The following is an 18,858-nucleotide window of genomic DNA, read 5'->3' on the forward strand; positions in this document are numbered from 1 at the left end:
GTCCAATATCTTGGACTATTTGTCCTTAGGTGTGGATTTATACTTTTCCTGCTAGCCTCTGACATTTGCTGCATTTACCACCAGAGAGTTATGGGCTGGGTGGGAGTAGAAACCCTCAAAACCCTACATGGGAATGAAGTACCACTTCTCTGAATGCTTTGCAGTGGGAAACAATGAAGCTGGAGTTTTCCAGAGGGCCTGTACAGGCTCCAAGACAGCTTAATTTATTCAGAGGACTACTCGCCTTGGAGCTGGTGATTGGAGAGTATCCATCAGCTTATGCATCTTCTCCTGCAGGAATTCTGCCTGGATGCCCAAGGTAGTGGCCACATGCCTCAGGACGTCCTGATATGTCTTAAACTCCTAGGGCATTGAGGGAGAGGAAGATTCCAGCATGAAAGAGTCATCCAGAGAGAATGATGGTGGTTTGCTGTGCCAGTGCTGGGTCCTGTATTGCACCACAGGATCTGGTCAGAATAACCCCGTAGGTCCCAAGGAAACAGGCTCAATGATCACTTGCAGCTGAGGTGCTTTGGGAGCTGGCACCATCGTTGGGACCAGTGATCTTGCCCTGGAGCAGGTGAAAGAGCAGGACCTTAGGGACTGAGGAGTGTCCCAAAGATTCCAAGGAAGCCACCGGGCATATGGGAAAGGCATTGGTGGCCTGCAGGCACTTGGCCGAGAGCCCGTGTCCTGGCTGCACAACACATGCCAATGGTGATCCAAGGGCAATTTCTGGTGCCTATCAGGCTATGATGAGGGGGAGGATGACCCCGACCTGGAGCTGGAGGGATCCTTCCAGAGACTCTGAAGCTATTGTTGGTGCCTTAGGGTAGGTCCCCTAGAGGCTCAGTCCGGCATTCCAGGAGGTGATAAACTCGAAAAGGGGTTACCAGACAAGCTAATCAACATAATAAGAAGTTTATATAATGGAAGTTGAAGTTGAAGCACAAGTTACATGACCTTGACATTGTCGAAGTATGATTAATGCTGTACAACAATATTTTAGCATGCTACTTTTAAAATATGCTTTACTTTTTCTCCTCACTTGCTATGGTGAGATAGATGCTCATCCATCCAGAATTACAGGTGATTTTTCACCCTTTATAGCTAACAAAACTAAAATATTTCACCTGATACTTCATCTTCTGTCAGGGTAGGATTATTCTGGAAAATAGGAGTCAAATTTAAAAAAAAAACTCCTTTGGGAGAATTTAGGACTCCAGAAAAAATGATATAATCTCACTGCTTGAACATTTCCTAACTTTTTTGGCTCACCATAACTCCAAAACAGCCCTGCATAGATGCTCCAAATGGATACATTGATTTACTCTGTTGGTCTTGGCAAGTACTGGTGACTTTGACTGGGCAATAGTTAAGCAGTTGTTGGTGGAATTATTGAGTTGCTAAAAGCAGTTTCCATGTACTTATGGGCTCAAAGAGCTCACAAACAAGGCCAGAATATCCATCAGTCATACAGTGATGGCTCCCCAAATAAACCCACTTCAATTGCCCCATCCCAGATAGCACTCTCTTTGTGATGAGAAGAGTGGGAGGCAAGGAGCCAGGTGAAGATCAGAGGGTCCACTTTGGGGATCAGGAAGGAGGTTGCTATCTGGGGCGATGGGGAGTGATATGATGAGCAGTCGAATGTATCCTTGAGCAGCCCAATTCTAGTTACACTACACTACCAACTGTACACTTGCCCACATGTGGTCTTTTACCATCCCCCCCCCTCCCCATAGTGCATACTGAACCCCCCCGAAGCATGTGTGTCTCAAGGTGAATAGAGGGCAAGCAGCTAGCATACCTGTGTGGGTAAGCACATATGGCAGCTGTGACACAGCCCTGTATCCATGCCAGGTGTGCAGCATGGACGGGGCAATGGGTGAGTACCAGGTCTTGCGTTTCAATAATCCTCTACTCACAGTCCCTCAGTGCACTGAACCCTTATCTTCCAGACCCTTACACAATCTATAAAGGTCTCCCTTCTGGCTGTTTCCACTGGTAGTAGCATGCTGCACTGACCACAGCAGAACAACTTTCAGCGGCACACTTTACAGATCAGTACAGGTGACAAGTGCCGAGAGCAGATGCTCAGCCTGCTGAGTACACCTGGGTGCTGATCATGACTGGGTGGCATACACCAGCCTCCACAATTTCAGCTGAAGCAGCAGGAACATTCACCTTCACCAGGAAATTTCCGGGATGCTGAAGCAGGTGGGCATTCAGGGGACCCCAGCCCAATACCACGTGAGGTCCCTGTACTGGAAGGCCAAAAACTCAAACAGTTGGTCCAGGAGGGCGCATCGTATATGACCCTTCTATGAGGCACTTGATGGAGTGCTGTCAAGGGCCCCTAGTACTAACCCTGTAGTGGCTCACAATCTCCTTGTAAACCCATCAGGTCTCATGGTCTGACAGGACCCTGAGGCAGGTGAGAGAAAGGAGACAGCAGGGATTACAGAGGACCTCCCAGAAGATCCAGAGGACAAGTAGGAGGTTCTTCTGCACTTCTAGCTAGAGATCCAGGTTTCAGAACCCCCTGAGGAGGACCCTGTGCAGCAACAGGAACCAGACTCCCAAGCTGATAAGTTACAATGCTCCACTCCTCCCCACCAGTATCCCCTCTTGTGGTGCAAAATTCCTGATTTTAAGATGGAGGGCATTTGCAGTAATGTGCCCTTATTTGTCCTCCCTAGATAATCTGCCATGCATTGCTCAATGTGTGTGTGTGAAGTGCAGTTCTGGAGCCGCACCATTATCACACACCGTCCCCTTACCAAACTCCCCCAACTGCCCCTCCTCCAGCCAACCCCTGCTCTGCTGCTCCACCCCAAAAAGGTCAAGGGAGACAGAGGTAAAAGTCAATTGTTTTATTGATTTCTGGTGAACCACAATTACATGGTCTGTGGCTTGGCTTCCAAAGCTTATTTTTAAACACTTGTTTGAAAGTAAAAATCTGCATGCCCCTGTGTGTGCATTTCCTGGCCCCCTGTCAGGTAGCAAAGGTCCCAGGGCCATGTGGCTGGGGGTGTTTGTGAAAGGGTCCCGTGTGAGGAAGGGAGCTAAGCTTTAGAAAACTTACAGTTGGTTGTCTCAGGGAAGTTGCTTACAGACCTGTTATGTCTCTTAGCAGTTTACAAACATTGGCCATGTCTATACGTACAGTGCTGCAATGGCGCAACTGTACCGATAGAGCTGCTCCCCTGCAGCATGTCTAGTGAAGATGTTCTATGCTGATGGGACAGCACAATAAAACTGCCTCCTCAAGCGACAGAAGCTATGTCGGGTGTGTGTGTGTGATGGTCTCCCACGACCTAGCGTGGTGCACACAAGTGCTTATATGCGTGTAATGTATGTCGCTCGGGGTGGGGGTAGTTTAGTCACACCCCTGAGTGACATAAGTTATGCTGATACAGTCCGAAGTGTAAACATAGCCTAACAGTGTCTGTCCATGGTCTCTGCCCTCTCCCTGCAGAAAGCCATGAGGAATAAGCCGGAGGAGTGGGGAGAGCAGGAGGAAAAACTGTGCAGTGTCCCTCTCCAGTTGTGTTTAGCAAAGGCTTTTAGCGCTTTGCTTGGTCCCTGCGAACTTTCCAAAATTAGTGGCTGTCCCTGCTCTCTGGACTATCCCCACAGAGAAACATGCTGCTAAAGTTGGGAGGTGGGGGGGGGGTCCAGTGCCAGTTGTAGAAAACGCAGTGCTGTGTCCCCTTCCAGTTGTCTGAGGCAAAGACTTGTTCTGAGCTGGACTTTCAGGACACCTAAGAAAGCTGTGGTGTTTTGCTCCTTCCCTGTCCATTTCTCTATCATTAGGCAGGCAGAGGGGCAGGATTTTCTTGTGGAGGTAAGAGGGGGAAGTCGTGGGTCAGATCTCTTTTTGCATGAAGTCTCCCCACCCTAATTCAGAATTTAGTCTATTTCCATTTGCATTTCCTTTCAATCCTGCAAGCATATTTCAACAAATTTGTGTTGCAGTAGGAACTCCATGTGGTTTTTGAGGTTCACCAGCGGTGCAAATCTGATTGGACTAGCTTCATAGCTGACCAAACGCCATCATTCAGCAATGTGTAGAAGTGTGACCATTAGCAGAAATATCTTGCTGGCATAGACTGCCAGATCCCCTCTCCAGGACTGGAAAGTCACATTTTTTCCCCACTGTGGTACTTTGATAACTATTACTTTCTACAAAAGTTAACCAGTCTTAGAGAAAGAAATTGTAAACTGGTAACATAGCCCCGGGAAGGAATTTCCCCACTTTCTTGAGACAGTATCAACATTTTAAATTGTTAGCACCACTACTACATTTTTCTATTATGTGCCTCTGCTTCTTCCTCATGGGCTGCAGCATGTTTCAGAGAACCAAGGATGTTGAGCCAATTGCTTTTGAACATTCCAGGAATGTATCAAAATTATGGCCTTCTATGCTAAGTTGTATTAGTGTGGGGGTTTCTCAGCTTATTCCAAAGGCACAAAATATAATGCTCTTTTGTTTTGCACCTTTCACTCCCAAGAGCAAAACCATGCTTCTAAGAAGGCAGGAGTAGCACCCCCCAGAGGGAAGGGGTAGATTGAGAAGGGTCCTAGAGGAATTGCTTATAGAGATGGACAGGAAAAATCAGGAGCAATTGAGTTCCTCAGTGCAAGGGAGGAGTGGTCTCTTCAGGAGAAGGAAAGACTTCTGGACTGGTTCTTGGAAGTGGCGGAACAGCATAAGGAGACCATTCCATAATGAAAAGGCTTATTGGACTAGTGGCTGACAGTGCAACATCTGCCTGCTGAGGAGGCCCCAGAACCACCCCATCAGCTGCCACAGTTTCCATTTCCTCTGACTGCAGCCCTCAGTGCTGTTACTTCATCCAAGAACCCACACTGACCAACCAGGAGGACAAAGATGAGAACTCCAGCATGTACATGCCCCTAAACCTCTTGAAGGAGCTGTCCCTGTGTTTCACCAAGAGCCATTTCCTCCCCATCATTCACCCCTTCTGAGGTGGAGGGGAAGGAGATTGGTGCAAAAACATTCAACTGTGGACAGGGTTCTGTGTTGATCACTTAATTTTTATTGTTCTGTATTTCAAAATATTTCCTTAAAACATATTCTAAGGACAATTTCACTTTGGACATTTTTTATGGTTTATTGTTTGCATCTCTTACCTTAATTGTTCTTGTAACATTTTTCCAGAAAGTAGACTTTCTACCTCCTCATCTTAGTAAATTTTATAATTTGTTTAACTGTGTGTCTCCTCCTTCTTCAGTATGGTGACCTGAAGGTGTTTTTAGTTTAAAAATGGGGCCCAAGCTTCCCACCTCATGTAATCGAATGGTGGTGTAAGATGTTGTTGCCATGACAGTGGAAATCTTTTTGAGTGTCCCTGAAGATTCACAAATATTTGAAGTCCTAAAGATAAACAGGAGGGATGGGAAAAGTGGAGTGAATGTTTTCTGTGCTGTAAAAACCACTACTAATTTTCAACTGAACAGATGTCTTACACACAGGCAGTAAGGGGTGGATCAATGTCTTTTTTAATGCCTTTATTGTATATGTTGAAATTAAAACAAACAAAAAAGCCAATCACACAGTGTCTACCTGTACCAACTCTCTCCCCACCCCCAACCTTAAACACTGTCAAGCAGACAAGGGATTAGGGGTTTATCACAGCTGTGAATAGCACTTGGCACTGACAACAATTGCTGCATTCTAACAGGACCCTCCCAGAAGTCCATCAAAAACATGTTAAAAACATTGAAGTACTCCCTATAACAGAGGTTTCAAAGGAGGTGTGAATTATGTCAGGCACTTACGGCACCAAAAAAGTTATGCAGGATCACAACGACAGCATGTGTTTTCCATCACCTGGGAAAACAGTTCTCGAAATTTTGAAATTAGGGGTTCCATTGAGCAGTGAATTGTGTTATTCAGTTACATACTTTTAAACCTATTTTTTCCACAAAAGAAGTGCAAATGGGGCCTTTGTCCATTCAAAGCAAAATCAGAAACCATTATGTGAAGTGGGGGTTCCCATACAGTTATAAATGGGGTTATGTAGATGTAAAATTTAAAAATAGTCATACATAACAATGCCTGAAAGAGTTGCCATCATCAGTCCAGCGCCATTACTTTTAAAAAGTCAATTGTGATGGATTGGCTTACTTTCAGGAGTGAATAGTGAGAAAGACAGAGACATTGAACCATGAGTGCATAACAACACAGCTCCACAGCAGAAACCCAACTGCAAGTTGCTAACACAATGTACATCCTCTGTAACAACTGGTGTTAATGTACACAGTGTGACATGCAGCAACAGATAACAAACTTAAGCTGCTGCACATCAAATGGGAACAAATCCCCAATAAAGCCATGCAGGTCCATAAGTAGGAGGGTATGTTCCCTCATGTACATTTAAAATAGAATGAACAGATGTCCTGATATTAGGGATTTTGTCTTATATAGGCAACTATTAACACACCCCATCCTGATTTTTCAAACTTGCTATCTGGTCACCCTAAATTAAGGCAGCTTCAAAGAAAGGATATGAAGGTGCCTCTCCTCACAAGCACAAGGCAGATGCCATCCTCTGATGCCAGGCAGTGCCAGGATGTGTACATATACGGCATCCTTCATTTCCCTGGCCTGCTGGGACCTGTATTTATGTGTGTGGGATCTGGCTGGCTATACAGCATTTCCAAACCAGATGTGTCCCGAGCCCCCTTAGGATGGAAATACTTTTTTTTCACCCCCACAAATGTTGTGCAGTGCACAGCAGGTGACAATCATATGAACTGCAGTTGGCACATTAGCATCCAGATGGATGTGTATGTAGCACCAATGAGCCTTCAACCTATCAAACACACATGCCTCAACCATTCTGCAGATACTTAATTTTAAATGGAATGCCCTTTTCCCAGGACCATTGATGTTGGGGATGGTTTTATAAGCCAAAGCAGGAGTGAGAACGCAGGGGTCCCTGAAACCACAATTGGCACAGATACATCATACCGAGCAATATTGTTTCGAAGGAATAAGTCCCTTCTTCTCCCCCTTAAAGTACAATTCTGATCTCCTCAGTATCCTAGCATCATGAATCTTTTCAGTGTTCCCAACATTAGTATACCTGAATCTGCCTCTGTGGTTCAGTAAGCCTTGCAGAATGATGGAATGGTAATCTTGTCTGTTCACATACTCATTGGCCCTTGTGGTGGGCAAACCATTGGGACATGAGTGCCAACAACAGCTCCTGCACAGTTCAGAAATCCCAGTCTCCGAAAATCGATGATTATTTCTGGAACTTTTCATATGCTAACCGTTACCACCCATGAGTAAATCACAGTGTTGATTGCCTCAAACACCTGCATTGCCACAGCCCTAAAGTGGTTTGTCATGAACCTACAGCTTCCACAGGGCAATAACAACCTGCTTCTAAATCAGTATGGTTTTCATGACTCAAGTGTCCTGCTACTGGAGGGTTGGAGCAAGCGCCTCACAGAGCTTCTTGAAAGTCTGTTTCCTCATGCCAAAGTTATGAACCCACTGTTGGTCAACCCAGGTTTCCAAGCCAATGTGATCCCTCCACACTGTGCTGGTTCTCCTGCAACAGAAGTGACAGTCAACTAAAGGGCATACCATGTCGTGATCAGGAGTAAATTAGTAAATGCATAGTAGCCAGGTAACAGTATCAACACCACACAACAACATGGTTCCTAGAGCACCTCCCTTCCCCCCTTTATATGTTCTAAGGAGTTTGACAACATGGCTGGCTGGTTGATTATAAATCCCAACTAAAGAATTTTACTAGTCAATCAAATCTATAATATGAATGGGTAAGTATCTTAATACTGAAATCAAAATTATTATTTAATGTCTGGAGCACAACCTCAGAACCAAGTATAAAGCTTCCTTCTTAGATTTTAATTCTTATGCGATAGCTTTCTCCCCTTTTCCCCTCAACAGAGACATTACAATGCAGACTTTAGACGACCACTCTTGATAAGATGAAGTTTGACAACTCTTATTTATCAGGAATTGTAGATGACCATCTTAAATCTCTCAGGACTTTTAGACACAGAACACATCTAATAAATATATTTATGAAACAATATTTAGGGCTGTTTAAACCTCAAGAACATTTCTTTCTGGCACCTTCCACATGGACATAGACACACCACACGCAGGCACTCAGTAAAAAGGCTGAGTTATCTCTCAGTTAATAAAAAGCCTAAGACAAGAGAAGGTGAAAAGGAATAGCAAGGCTTTGGTTACACTACAGAGATTACAGTGGTACGGCTGAACTGGTGCAACTGCACCTCTGTAGCGCTGTTAGTGCAGATGCTCTAAGATGGCGGGAGAGAGGTCTCCCAGCAACTTAATTACTCCAGCCCCCATGAGCGGCAGGTAGCTGTGTCTGCAACAACACTTAGACAATAATAGTCTATGTTTTGCGTATCAGAGCTCATTGATCAGTGTAATTTACGTCACTCGGGAGTGGCTTATTCACACCGCTGAGCAACATACATTTAGTCCGCCATAAGCTGTGGTGTGTACATAGTCTAAGATACTTAGGAAAATAAGGGGTTTGCAACTCTTCAGCTCTCAGTCTTCTGGATGCCTGTGATGTAGGAGCTGGAAGTGCAGTCAAGGAATCACAAAGTGATGTTCTGCTGGCACTGTGCTTCTTGTCAGTGGGCCTCCTTCAGGTGCAGGGAGAGACTGGTCAAAGGCTGGGGTGTCCCAGTTGTTGTTGGTGTGACTTCCTGGCCCCAAGTTGATCAGTTTTGGAGCTTCTGGAACATCAGTCTTCCCTCAGGTGGCTTGTTGACAAGAAAGGTAAGGAACTGGCCTTACCCTTTGTTCTTATGGTTTATGAATTTCTCTTGCTCTGCCTTTCAGCACCTCCCTTCAAAGTCTTGGGATAAATCAGGTGCTGCTAATTTGGAGCAATGCAGCTTGGTCCAATCAGATTTGAATTAGATCATCATTAAAGCCAGTCATATTTAAGCCAGGAATTTAAATAATAGTCTATGTTTTGCGTATCAGAGCTCATTGATCTGTGAACCACCCCCCCCCCCCGCCCCAATATCTAAATTCCACACACCACTTTGAGGATGACGACATGGTGTTATCTGGGTGAAAGGTTTTAAGATGATATTATGTCACCAATTTATGGAACATTTGATATAAAATCCCTATAGTAATAGCTCCTAGGAAACACCATAGCACAACAAAACAAGCTGCTCAACATTCATTCATTAACAAAAGTTGAATACATTCAGACTTAAGATAAATTTGGTCACCTCCAGTCACGTTCTTATTCTTACTGCAAACAGGAATTTCAGTAACGGAACTGGACTACAGGTCACACAGCTTAACTTCTGAATGCTAAATCTTGTGCAGTCTGCAATGGAGGAAATGTCAGAAAGACAACCACCCTGTGTCTGGAGGTGGGGTTGGGAGAGAATTACATGTGGAGGAGGCTGATCAGGGAGGCAATAATGTGAAAAGTCAGCAAGGGAGTGAGCAGTTTGTGTGATCTGAACTGTTCACTTGCCTGCGTTCTAGTGTAACATTAACTTTTAATTTTATGGCATTCTAATATTTGTGGGTTTTGAGAAAAGTGAAAAGCTCTTAGATATTCTCCCCTTAACACCAGCTTCATTGTTGTTGTTTTTTGGCCCGTGGATCTATTTATTTATTTTCCTACAAAAGTTGTGGTTAAACCTCCCGCCCCCAATATTGGTAACAAAACAATTTGCTCTCCTAGCACTTCATCCTGGAGATGTATGATTCAGGTGGTGGCCCCACCTGATCTAAATACAGTGGAGCCTATTTATATGTACAATACCAAACGTGCATAAGCTCACCCAATGAAATGTGCAGCCAATTCCTCTAATGTGGAGCAGAGACTCTTGGCTCCACAACAAATAAGACGATTTGCTTTCCCAAACAACATTAAAAAACCCAAAATAAACAAAAGGGATACTGTGATGTCTCAGACCAGTATAAAAACCCTTTTTTGTGTATGTTTACAACATGTATTCAAAGGGATAGAGCTGATTTTAAAAGGCTGGTGCCACAACTGATAGTTTCTGTTCGTAAATTTCTTCAAGATTCTCCTGATGGATCAAGTCAAAATATTCTGTGGCATGGCTGTTGATTCTAGTGCACTCTACTCCCTGAATCAGGAGAACTCCTCCTAGGATACCTGTGATTACGGCAGAGCGGTGACTCATAAGATAACAAATGTATATTATTTTTTAAATAGACATTGCATTAGGTTTTTAGGATTATTATTTTCTTCTGCTTCTGCTTTTGTACTGTGATTTGAAGGATTTCCTCCTTGTTTTAAACTGTGGAGGATACATTTTTGATGAGTGCCAACTGAAGATTTGTAAATGAGAAATTAAATCTGTGAGAAAAAAAAAGGTTAACTAGAGAACAAGCTGAGAGGGAAGGAATTAGGGCAGAAAATGAGAATGTGATGAGGTGACCTGCCTATAGCAAATTCATAAGCAAAGGGTGGACACCCTCAGTACTAACAAAGGCTTTGTTTTAACCTGGTTTTTTTTAAATTTAATTTCCTAGAAGTCAGAAAATAAAGGTAACCAAATTAGGTGCAAAAGCTACTGCAGCAGATTATGAGTGATAAGTGTATATGTGGGGTAATGGTGTTTTGTTTTTTTAATTTTTAAAACACTAGATTCTCTCTGGGATTTAATTAGCTTCCTTTCCACCACTGTGGTCTTCTACATATGCCCAATATGACCTGAAGGCTAACAGCAGCCATCCTGTGACCATGGACTGGGATTTTTAAAGGGGCCTAAAAGATTTAGGCTTTCAACTTCTTTAGGCTCCTTTGAAAATCTTGCCTCAAAGGCATTATCTCTGCACAGAAGTTGCCCCTATTTAACTAAATTGATTTCTAAACTGATATAGTTAACCAGTGTAAACCCTTTTGTAAACCCAAATTGGTATGAGAGTGACTTATACTTTGCCTGTGGGCCAGATGATGGATAATGGGATTTGGGTACTCTTTATGCTATTTCTTTTATCCAGCACAAAGAGGTGAGAGTGAGGGTCAACGTCTGACCCTGTGCACAGCTGGGCCACCCACATTACATGAAGTGGGATTTTCAAAGGTACTTCGTATTGGCTTATGGGCTTGTCTACAATGACAGTTACAGCACAGCAAGCCAAGATGTGAATTGACAGCGCACCAGCTTGCTGTGCACTAACATCCTGTGTGAACACTGCTACAGCTCATGGAGACTTACTGGGTACAGCTTAGCATACTACGCTTTCAAGTACAGGACGCTAAGATGCACTCTGGGACTTTCACTGAGTTGTAGCAGCGTCCACATGGGATGTTACTGCGGGGCAAGCTGGTGGACTATAGATTCACACTCCAGTTTGCTGCTTAGTAACCCACTGTATAACTATGGCCCAACTCTGCTCCCACTGAGCTAAATTGTAAAACTCCACAATTAGCAACTGAAAAATAATTGGACATTCTTCTACAGAACAAGAATATCCAGCGTAGCAAATGCTTAAAAAAAAAAGAAAAAAGGAATTGTTATAGGGAGGGTTATAAAACCTTCGTGCTTCAAGAATTAATCCAGTTGCTAACTATTATAGGTTAGCAGGAATCTTGTTTTAGGGGCAAGGTTATCCCTGCTGCGGAATTTCTTATGCCTTCCTCCAAAGCATCATGTACTGGCTACTGGAGCCAGGCTACTGGACTAGATGAATCACTGATCTGATTGAATATGGCAGTTCCTATTTCCTATGTTTCATTAACTTCAATGGGAGCAGAGGTGAGCCATAGAGAGCATTTTTGAAAATTCCACCCATAATAGCCAATGTATGCATAGATATACACATTATGTTTTATTAAAACAACCAAGCCATCTGCAAATCCTTAGCTTTGAGTTTTCTTTGAAAACCTTTAGAACACTATGAAATGCAAAACAGACATGAGATTTACACTGTTTTAAAGATGTTACATTATTAAGGTTAGTAGGCCAAAAATATAACCGGTTTTGACTGCAGAACCATCTGTAAAATCATCACTGTAGGTGTCAGTCTTTGACTTGTTTTCATAATTATTCCCAATAGTATGAATATATATTATAAGGCTCAAGATTTTTAAAAATTGGTGCACTTGTTAATATACTTTATATGTTGCTAAAATTTGTGATTAGACTTGGAATGAAATGACTTCTTGAAAGCGAGGGATCAGCTTATGTTGTATTTTACATTGATACACATGGTAAATATTATCAAAGTCAGTATATATGCTGAAATTTTTATTTTCAGGATTTTTTGGCTAAATCTATTTGTCTAATTCATAATTTTCAGAACCTTTAAGTTTAGATTTTGCTACACTTGAATTCAAGGAATAGTGTTCCTGTAGTCAGTAAGAAACCTACAGTATTGTTTTTAGGATTTCACACAAGATGCTACATGTCTTCAAAAACACCCCTGTAATTCTAGGATTTCAGCAAGGTTCGGTATTTGGACATGTTTATCACTGTGACACAAATGGGTCCTTTCACTCTCACACTGAAGAACTAGATAAACTGGGCCAACAGCAGAATAAGGTTGAAAGGGATCTTTTACCGGGGACAACCCCCCCTCCCCGCACCTCTAGTCTTAAGCAATTTTTAGTAACTAGATACCTGCATTTTAAATATTATACAGAGTATACATTTGAATATTTATAAACCAACTGCTGCTTAGCCTGCGTTGAGATGCCAAATAAGTTGTTTGGTTTCACCCTGCAAAAACACTAGTTGTGTAGAAGCACTAGGGAGTAAAAATCCTCTTCCTCTCCCTTCATTTCGAGCCGTGATGAGTCACAAATCAGTGGAAACATTTCAGCTCTGCTGCATGGAGATCAGGACAGGATGTGGAGAAACCGCACATGAGGTCTTGGCAGTGCTGCAATTTGAAAGGCCTTGGGTTTCTGAACTGCATGGTGCTACTGCCCACGTGAAAGGTGTGGGGGAAGGAGGAAGAAGCTGCAGATCCATCTACAGACTATGGATTGTAGTAATTGCCACAAACTGGCCATACAAGTAACCTGTGGCCTGGGCCAGATTGAGCAGACCCCATCTGTATTTCCCCCAGGCAAAGCCGATTTGTTCAGGCTTCATGTGGGAATTAAGTTAATCCAATGGCTTCATTTAACATACACAGATAAAGCAGATTTTTGCATCATGGACCATGCCACTGTGTCAGTACAGGCCTGTTTAAAAGGAATTCTATCGAGAGGTCACCTACAGTTCACAACATCATCATTCATCTCATGAAAGCACATCCTACAGGAAGCCCATTCAGACACCTGATTGTTGCGAAAATATTTTCGTAAAGCAAAAGCTTTTATTCTGTGTCCTAGCAATGTTGGTTTTGAATTTAAGTGAAATACATTAGTTCACTAAGGCTGCAGACCAATGTATGAAAAAGAGATAAGGCTAGCACTCTTGGTTCAGTCTGTTGAAATGAAGCATGTTTTGCTTTCGGAGGTTACCTTGTTTTTCCTTAAACAAAAAAGTCTTCAGCTACATAGTGTAAGATCTTAAGTATATTTAAAAAATGATCATTTAACCAGTGTAACCAAAATAGCTCCGTTCTGAAATAATTCACAGCATGACCTTTAAAGGAGAACACCCAGCTACCAAGCTGTTCAATGTCATCTCAAAACATCTGCTGAAAAACAAGTGTATAGTAGATGCATTGTTCTAGGATGGGGGTATGGGGTTTTTTCTTCTTTTTTAGAAGTCTTGTTAAATAGCCTGTGTTTAATTCCAGGAAAATAGGGTCTTTTTCTCGTACCATAGGAGAAAGGTTCCCCTGTGAAGGATATTGTAATTTTAGTGACACATGAGTCATTTACCTGCTGTTTGTGGCAACAATGAGAAACTCTACTGTGACTATACAACTAGATTATCTGCACGCAAAATGCTAGGGGAAAAACCTCACCACAACAGAAATTCAAACTAACTAATATGAGAATACATTTCCTCATCCATTATTTTTATTTCCTTCAGCATCTGAAAACTCTAATAACCTCTATCCCAATTCTCACCCCTTCATTTCTGCCTGTGTCTAATATTGTCTCTTCTCTATGAAAAAAAGCATCTCCTTTCCTTTCTACAACCTGTTCTCTGGTGTCCATTCTCTTGCAGTTCCCCACGGTACACACTGTCTGCACTTGTTTCCTCCCCCCCTCCACTACTACCACTTCTCTCTCTTCCCTTTGGCTCCCCTGTAGCCTATGGTCCCCCACAACCCTTGCCCATCTCTCTCACTAAGTAATGAAATAAGTGGTGCATTCCAAGCCACATTGCCTCTCATACTAATGTGCTGCCCCTCCCCCCCCACCAGAGGGGCACAAATTGGCTGTTTAGCAGCTGAGAAGGTAGCTCAATTAATTAGTCTGTGAAACCTCTTTCATGTTCTCCTCCAATAATAATCAATCATCATCATCATCATCAGATTGATCATGGCCCTTGCGCATGTACCATGGACCTCAAAGGCCAAGGCAGGGATGCCTGCAAAAGATGGAGGTTTTAGGAAAACTTTCAACCCAAGCAGTTGGTTTACACTTTCAATATAAATTACTGTATCTTTGCAATGATAGAGCTAAAAGCTTCCTTATCCAAGAATGGAAACCGAGATTAGCTTTGACATTTATAGAGTTCTCACGAGAGGGGTCCTCTTCAGAGGGGTGAAGCTAATGCTGAAGAAGTCTCATATGACTCTGACAATAGTATATTGACTGTAAATGAGCCAGGTATACAGCCTGGTTACAACAGTATCTGCTGCAGGCCAAATCTGGAGACAGGGCAGTGTGTGCAAACTGGAAATTAGACATTGCTGCTGCTGCCAGATGCTCACTGGACTGTTTTATTCTGATCATACTTGGGAAATTAAAATTTAAAAAAATGAGTTATGCAAAAGGCTTTCTTCAATTAACCAACTAATAGAAATTACATTTTGCTTTAAGTACATATCGTAATATCCAACTACCAATCAAGGTTACCAGAAATAACAAGTAAATGATTACACACCAAATGTTTCTAGTTTCATTGTTGTTGTTATTATATATATTTTATAAGTGTTCCTGCATTTAACCAGCAACTAAAAACAATTGACATGTGGACTTTTACATTTAGACTTGTTCAGTCCTTCAAGACATCAGGTGTGCAAACAATAAGTGAAACAGCTTTTAGAAAGATGTCTCTCCAGTGAGAAACATGACCACACATGAAATATCTACATCTCTAAAAACCAAGTCCAGCTACAGAGACTCTGTGATGGGGGTGTATGAAGCATTCACTATCCCCCTGCTGGAAACCCCACTGCTTTGGTGCATGCCATCCCATGCAACATCCCTTTGAGAAGGGCAGTGAGGTTTGAACATCTGGGGTTGCCTAGAAAAGTCTTTCTGGGTGAATTGATGATGGAACCAGTGAGATTTGGTTCTCCAGTAGCTAGAAGGGCTGAAGGAAGGCCTAATAAAAAGGGCTGGCTGCTTTTAGCAAATGGCAGTTTCTGGGTGAAGCCAGGGAAGGGAGGAATATTCCTCCCTCTACCATAACCCAAAAAGCCAGGCCCAGCCCAGACCTGTTGCTGACAACAGTTGTGTTTAGGTCATGGAGAGATAGGCATAGGCTAGATTATTGGAATAGGTGAGCTCACTTTGTGAGAGACCCCAGCTCAGGCGTGACAGAGCTCTGATCCAGGATTTTCAGTATGCAGCTGACTTTGTCCCATTTGTTTTGTTTTGGTATTTTTGTTAATAAAATGTAGTATAGTATAGCAGCCAAGGTTAAAAGTATAGCGTTTCTGGGTTGTAAAAGTTTAGGGACCCCAGAAAAGAGCAAAAGGAGGACTCACAAAAGCACAAAAGGAGGTGTTACAAAAGCACAACATTAAATGTGTGGATGATAATATGTCTATGATTTTTAGGCTTTCATTATTAGGACCCTGATCCTGATTGTGAATCCCATTCTCCACCTGAGGGGAGAAATCTGACTACACAGATCTCATTGCAGGGTCATAGCCTAAAATGGGATTCTGTCTTTGCCTTTCCTGCTAGAAATTATTGACTGCGTCTATTTCTGCAGCACAAGAGAATTTGTTTGTTTGTTGGGTTTTTTGTTGTTGTTTTTTCCCCCCCAATTTCTATATCTAGACTTGGGTAAGGTCTTTTTTTTAAATGAAGTTATCACATTTCATTTTTCCAGTGGATGGTGTCTTCCAGATATCACTGCAAGAAGCCTGCATGCTTCCTACTAGACCAGATAAAGGCTGCTATGACTATGGAAATGAAAAAACAATCAATCAATTCCCCTCCCCTACCCCAGACTGGGAAAATGTCCTAGTCTTGAATGCTTGTGGTCTGCTCCACTACAGTGCTTGTAGGCATGGGAAGACAGGAGCTATTGGACCTAAAAATCAAGGGGTGATTCTGGTCTTCACTCTCACCCCTATAAACTGCTCTGGTGCATATATGGGCTGTAAATGAGATGGAAGGGGTTGGGGTGGCATTCCCCCTGGTTTAGGAACAACATAAGGCCAGCACAAACAACTCGACACTGTCTACCCTCACAACCCCAGCATACTGGGTGTGTCAGGGCTGTCCCAGGCAAGGAAGTAGCTGTAGCACCTGGTGCTACACACATTCTGGGCTGCTCTGCAGCCCATAGGGAGCTGTGGTGAGGCTTTTGTAACTTAAGTCTACTTCAGCTTTGTTCTGGGGGCCATTACAGACCCTGTAGCAGCCTGAAATCCAAATGGCACAAACAGCAGAAAGCCTAGAACATAAGAACGGTCATAGTGGATCAGACCAATGGTCCATCTAGCCCAGGATCCTGTCTTCCAACAGTGGCCAATGCCAGATGCTTCAAAGGGAATGAACAGAACAGGGCAATTATCAAGTAATCTATCCCCTGTTGTCCAGTCCCAGCATCTGGCAATCAGAGGTTATGGGACATCCAGAGCAAGGTTTGCATCCCTGACCATCTTGGCTAATAGCCATCGATGGACCTATCCTCTGTGAATTTACTTAATTCTTTTTTGAATCCAGTGGCCTTTACAACAGCCCCTTGAAAAGTGTTCCACATGTTGATTGTGCGTTGTGTGAAGAAATACGCCCTTTTGTTTATTTTCAACAAAATGCCTATTAATTTCATTGGGTGACCCTTGGTTCTTTTGTCATGTGAAGGGGTAAATAACACTTACACTGCCTCATTTATCTTCTTTCCCTAGGCTGCATTTTCTATCTTGTGATCTTCAGGAGCTGCAGCACAGAAATGTGCAGCCCCAGGTCTTACTGAATACCATCTTGCTTTCTTCCACTTTCCCCTCACTTCAAAGACAACATGATTTGGGCAGCCATGATCTGCTAGTGAGTTAGGCATTAACATTTAGACACTCCAAAAACTGAGCCTGAGGCTTTGCTGCTATTAGGAACTGATTTCTGATACACCAAAGGCTACAAAATAATCATATTTAAAATAGCAAGTAGGGGTGCAGTGGGGGGGCAGAGGGCCCCCTCTTGGCCCCTGACTGGAGCTGGAAATTTGGCCCAGCTGCCCCTCCATCATGATGCTAAGTGGCATTACAACCCTGTGTTCCTGCTTGGCCCCCTCCCTTTGCAATCCTTCTGTCAGCCATGGGAACCAGACACCCCCATTTCTGGGGAGAAGCAGAGCAGGGGCAGGAACTGTAGTCCGCAGGAGGGTGGGAGGATAGGATCCAGGCTTTTGATACTTCCTGGGAAAGTGGAAATGCAAGAAGAGGTGGGGGTCTGGGGCTTGCAGAACTACTTGACTCATGGTAGGATGGTGCTCTTCAGTCTGTCTGCCTCTCTGGGTAATAGCTCAGGGCTGGGTGAAGGGCAGAGAGCACAGGTCTGTGTGTAGAGGTGATGGAGGGAGGCGTATGTGGGGTTAGGTGCAGGGCCATAGAGGGACAGCTCTAGGCCCCCTCTTTAGGAAAATTCTTGTTGCTCACAAGGTCACAAAATACCTAAGATGGAATGTGCTTGACCTGCGAGGCTAGTAAAATATGCTTTATTCCACTGAAAATTTACCTATTGTGGAGTGATACAAAGCATGCATAGAGCCGTGGCATTTTGGGAGATACTGGAACTGCCACTGGTCACTAGCATAGCTGGGATTCTTTAGCACTAGTCTTAGGCCTTGTCTACACTATAGGGGGAGATTGATATAAGTTATGCAACTTCAGCTACGTGAATAACATAGCTGCAGTCGATGTACTTAGATCTACTCACCACAGGGTCCACACTACACAACGCTTACTGGAGACGCTCTTGTGCTTCTCATTCAGGTGGAGTACAGGAGTCGACGGGAGAGCGATCTGCCGTCAGTTTAGCAGGTCTTCACTAGATCCTTCAATAAGATCCTGGATTTTGGACCAGTATGTAATCAAGCCACATGGGGGAATAGAGTAAAATAGAAATAGAGTGGGGGTTCATGTACAGGACGCATATATTGAGCTGCACAATTTGTCAGGAATAAACAAATACCTTCATTTTAGTAATGTGCTAATTTAATTTAAAAAAGGGAAAATAGGCAAAAACTAATCTCCATGAACCAATTCTCAGTTTTGCTATGCTTTTTTTAGTCACTGGGAAATTGTACATGAGAACAGTTGTAAACGTCTGTGAAATATTAGCAGACTGATGAGGACAAGAGACAAAGGTCATTTGCTGTGGAAATCTAATCTTCAGGGGAAATAAAAAGGCCTTATTTCACCTTCTCCAGATCAAAGTCAGCCAGATCCACTTTGTTTCCTTTGAATTGTTTTTACTCCAAAAGCGGTAAGTTGAT

This window comes from Mauremys mutica, chromosome 4, assembly GCF_020497125.1.
Source record: "Mauremys mutica isolate MM-2020 ecotype Southern chromosome 4, ASM2049712v1, whole genome shotgun sequence".
Classification (NCBI taxonomy): domain Eukaryota; kingdom Metazoa; phylum Chordata; order Testudines; family Geoemydidae; genus Mauremys; species Mauremys mutica.